The sequence below is a fragment of the Tamandua tetradactyla genome, chromosome 6, assembly GCF_023851605.1.
Source record: "Tamandua tetradactyla isolate mTamTet1 chromosome 6, mTamTet1.pri, whole genome shotgun sequence".
Taxonomy (NCBI): Eukaryota; Metazoa; Chordata; class Mammalia; order Pilosa; family Myrmecophagidae; genus Tamandua; species Tamandua tetradactyla.
Genome location: NC_135332.1, coordinates 14,855,462 through 14,860,687, shown reverse-complemented (window position 1 = coordinate 14,860,687; position 5,226 = coordinate 14,855,462).

Below are 5,226 nucleotides of genomic sequence, written 5' to 3'. Positions count from 1 at the left end.
CCTAGGCCTGGGGCACCAGGTAAGTGTCCCATGTGGAAGGGGGCTTGGGTTTAAATGCCATGCCCGCTGTGCTGCTGCATCTTCGAGGATCAAGAATATTTGTCAGAGCATTGCATGAGCAGTGGTAAGATAACTAACAATTGTGGCCATCTAGATTCTTCCAAAGCTGCGGTAAGGATAGACGGAAGGGGGGAAGGTACGGAAGGAAGCAGGGAAGGCTGCTGCCATCGTTGCAGCCAGACATAGTGGTGGCAGGGCCCCTCCTGATGCCGTGGCGGCACATGCCCTGCTCAGGCAGCGCAGCCCGGGGACTGGGTTTCAGCGGGATGTGGGTTGGGGTGGGCAGGAAGGCCAGTGGACTGGGGGATCACAGCAAGTGAGTCCAGTGAGAGAGAGGATGGGAAGAGAGGTTATGTCCAGAGCAAAGGGTTTCGGGTTTGGAAATTTACAAGAGGAAGTTGCTCATACACTCACAACCCTTATGAAGTTAAAACCCAGAACTTCCGAGGGGCAGCATCGACCTCAACTGCAATTCTTCAGGCAGAAGGGCAGTGGGCTGCACTAGCCAAGTTTGGCTCCTGAAGCTGCCCTTTCCTGCTGTGAGCCTACTCCTCCTGCAACCCTAGGCCCAACGGTGCCCACAGAACCTTCCCCTGGTCCATCGTTAGGACAGCTGAGGCAGGACGGCCCCTTCCAAAGGCATTTTCCTCAGCGCCGTGTGCCCCAGGGGCTGCCGGAATTGAGGGTCTCTCTCCTGCCTCAGCAAGATCCAGTCCAAGGGGGTCCCGCCTACTTCCAGCTGGAGTGCAGAGCTGCTTTCAATGTCACCTGCAGGCTCCTGGCCCTTGTGTAGGGCCTGTGCTGTGGCCTCGGGCTCAGGGTGGTGCTGCTCCCTCCTGGGGGGTGGGGGTGGGGGTCCGGCACTTACAGGGAGGCCTCTGCAGGCAAGGTGGGGAGATGCCTCATGGGTTTTACAGTTTTTCTAGGGGTGCTCTGAGCCCACTCTGACATCCAGTCGTTGCTTTGTTACCTCCTTAGGAATGCCACGGGCGCAGTTTCTTCCCTGTTCTTTTTTTTTTTGCATGGGCAGGCACCGGGAATCAAACCTGGGTCTCCGGCCTGGCGGGCGAGAATTCTGCCTGTTTAGCCACCATGGCCTGCCCCTTTCCCTGTTCTTTTACTGCAACATGAAAGATAAGGAAGGTCGGTTTCTAAACAGGGGGACTTCGCATTGCACGTTGGCTCACGAGCCGCGCCCTCCCTCCACTCGGATCTGTCGCCCAGATCTGTAAAAGGGCCCACGGACCTCGTGTCTTAGGCTCATGGACAATAGATAATTGTCTTCATTTGTTCATCCCAGCTGCTTCCCAGGAGAGGAAATCTCCACATGCAGGGATCCGCCGCCTCCAGAAAAGCGGCGTTCCCTTTGCGGAGAGAACCATGAGGAAAGTGCACAGGGGACAGAGACGGAACGATGGCCACTCAGAGGGCCATCCCCTGCCTCCGGCCGGCTGGGCAATGGGTGGCGCCACCCGTGAGGCTCCCCTTCAACCTCACCCAGCTCTCTATATCCCTGACTTGCTGGTCCCTGTGAGAATGGACCTGGGTGGCCAATGGAGACCTCTCCCAGGTGACGGAGACGCTCTCCTCAACAGGTGGGCCCTCACCAGCCCAGCCAGGGGCACCCACACATGCCCAACTCTGGGGTGACCGCCCCTGCACATCTGAGAGTCTACCAGCACGAGTCTGATACAGTAAAGCAGCTTCAGGATTCACACGTACAGTGAGAAGTTAGGGCGAGCAAAGGGACTTGGGGAGACGGAATCTGCAGGTTCCAAGAGGTAAAAGAACTGAATCGTGTGCTGAGAAAGAGACAACAGCTTGGGAACTGATGTCAGTTAGGATGAGGGCAAGGAACACCCTTTAATAAATATTGATGAAGAGCTGATGAATGAATGAATGAATGAGCCACAGGTTATTCCCAGGTCTGCTACTGTCTGCCCAAGAGGACACCGCGTGTGTTATAATGATAAGCCCCGTGGAGATGCAGCAAATGGCGCACGCAGCACACCAATCTGTTGCATGAACATCAACCTAATGCAGTCTTCTCAGACTTGCAAGTAGGTAGCAAGGTGGGGGTGGGGCGGAGGCGGGGGTCCTGGGCCATGTACATGCAAGACACACACGTTGCCCCTGGGCCTGCATCCTCGGGCTGCTCAGAAGTCCTCCACGGGTCTGAAAGGCTCAGCAGGGTGAAGGCTGGCGTGTATGTTTTCTTGGATGAGAGGAAGAGCAGAGGGGCTGGGTGGGTGCCACCAACTGCTGTGGAGGGCAGGGAGGGGCACTGCCAGGGGTTAGCTGGCGCTGGGCTCCTTTTCTTTCTTTTAAATCAACATTTAAATATATATGTTTAGTTTGTTTTCATGGGACCCCAGATGGCCGGGACGCTCCCCTGAGCCTTGGCCCTGATCTTTAGCCCTGACCATCCCTGACCTGATGGTGGCCTCAGCCCAGCTCCTCTCCACAAACCCCCAGGCTGCCTGAAAGAGGTTTCGAGAGGCACCCTGAGAACCTCTCCAGACTTACCCCCACCAGTGCCAGGAAAGCAGGTCCCCCTCTCCCTGCTGCCCTGTCCCAGGGTCTGGCTCAGCACCCAATCAGGAGAGGAGCCAGGGTCTGTACAGTGAGAGGAGCTGGCAGGCCACGTGTTCACCTGCTGCCCTAGTGCCGTCCAACCCCAGAGCACAGTCCCAGGGCTGGCGGGAGGCAGCTGTGAGTCAGGCCGGAGAAGCTAGAGGCCCAACAGCACTTGTCCGGAGGCCCAGGCTGGCCCATTCCAGGTCGAGCCCCCGTGTGTGCCTTGGCTCAAACCCCAGCCAAACACCCGGACCAGGGGTTCTCAGCCTGCAGAGATGCAGCCCCAGGGGAGCTAGAAACATTTGGGGACATTTTCAGTTGTCAAAACCCAGCATGGGGGGTTCACTACTGGCAACGAGTGGGTAGAGGCCAGGGATGCTGCTGAATACCCTACAGGGCAGCCCCACAACGAAGAATGAACCCCCATAATGTCACTATGGGTTTGAGCAACTGTGCCCTAGAGCCACACCAAGGGAGGCGGGAGGGGACAGGGGCCTATGGCTTCCTTTGCACACGGCTCTCCATGGCACCCACACACGGGAAGTTAGTGAGCTCAGGCCCCCTGGAGGGCTGCTTCCCTAGCCCCCACTTTATGAGGCAGTGAGAGATCCAGGCATGAATGGGGTCGCGTCCCTAGGGGTCTGGGGCCCCCGCCGGGAAGATGACAGGAAAGCTCGCAGGCGATTGCAGCCCGGGAGGGTAAGTGGAGGACCGGGTTTAAGCCGAGCCTGGGCCAGAGAGGTGGGGGGCGGAGGGGGCAGGGAACAGACACTCCGGCGGGGCGGGGCTCCCTGGGCCTGTCACAGGGAGCAGAGACAGCTGGCCTGGGAGGGGGCGCTGGGATCCGTGGGGGGCGGGGTTTGGGGCGGGGTCAGCGGGAGGCGGGAGGCGGCCTCGGGTTGGCTGGGGGCGGCGGTGGGCGGGGCCTCGCTGGCGGGTGCCGTGGTTGCTCCAGCGCCTGGTGCCCACCCCACCCCGACAATGTTAGGGCAGACCAGGCGCCTGCCCTGCGTGCCCCGAGTTCTGCTGGACCTGGGCCCCCAAACTGAAGGAAGGCCACTTGGGGGAGGGGCAGGGGTGTAACCCCAGCACAGCCCTGAGGCTCAGGGTCCCCTCTCAAATGCTGGGACGCCCCAATCCAGGGCATAGGCAGTCTGGGAAGGGAGCGCCTAGAAGGAGCTTGGGGAGGGGTCTACCTGCAGGGTCAGGCAGGGAACCCGCCATTTCCACTCCCACCTAGGCCCTTGAATCTGGCCTGGCAAAGGAGGGGCTGGGCTCTGAGCCCCTTAGGCAACAGCCAGGTTTTGGTCATCTCTGCACCCGTTAGTCAGTGCTCCGTTGGTTTGTTGATTGGCTATTCGATCCCAGCTCTTCAAAACTGCACTTCGTTTGGCTTCATGTGCCCCTCCAAATGCCTTTACCATTAACCCAGGGTCCCATCAAAGTTCTCTCCCTCTTCTTAGCATCCTCTCCAATTCTAGTGGCCCCCACCCACTCTAGAATCTGGCCCAGAGACCAGGTCGTCTGGGCAGGAAACCGGGGGTAGCGGATCCTGCACTGACTTCCACGGGGGTGAACTTGAGGGGGGCTGGAACACCAAATAGACAGGATGGCATGACTTCCATTTACTAATGAGAAAACCAAGGAGGGGCCCAGGGGGCTGAGGTCTCAGATCTGGGAAGAGGCAGGATCCCACCCCATAGCTGCCTGACCCATAAGCCCAGAATCTGGCTGGCTGATTCCTGAACTGTATTGTTTTCACCGCAGAGCTGCTGCCTGCTATGAAGACGGCTGCTTCTTCCGTGCCTACCACTCCACCCTCCCTGAGGGTGCTTGGGGACCCTCTCTAAATCACCCACATAAATTACCCTATAAAGGGACCCACCACCCCAACTGCTGCCCAGCATAGCTCTTCAAGGAGAATGAGGTTAGAGCCACGCCCTGAGCTCAAGGAGGATGAGGTCAGAGTATTACAGGGTTGGTGTAAATGCTAAATAATTCATGCGGTTGCAACGAGCAGGGGCTGCAGTTTCCGGGCGGGCCCGGAGTGGAGATGGCAGACAGGAAACAAACTGGCCACCAGCACCTGTGTCTGACCTTGGCACGTCCTACTCATGTTAGAGGAAGTGCTGGCCTTGGTGAGAATGGACTGGGGAGCTGGCACTGACCCTTATTAGCCAGGTGGCCTTACTAGCTGGGCAGTGAGGGGTTAATGACCAGGCCAGGGATCCACATGTGTAAACCGGGTGCTGGGTGGGGTGGGGCTGGGGGTGCTTGAGGGTCATCCCCTGGCCCAAATACTCTTTCTGTAAAAGGGCAACAGGGACTAGTGTGGGGTTGTCCCTCTCCCATCCCCCACCCCCACCCCAGCATCTCTGGACCTTGTTTCGTGCACTGCACTGGCCTCCAGGATTTGCTAACTGAGCATTCTTCGGAGGTCTGGTTCTCCCGCTTAGAATAAACCCCCAGGCAAGAAAAAAGTTAGTCGGCATCACAACCTTTGTTGGCCTAGAAGGGTAAAAAATTTATTACCACTAATAAATTCCACCTTCCACACCCCCAAACCCCCCATAAAAAACCACACAAGGA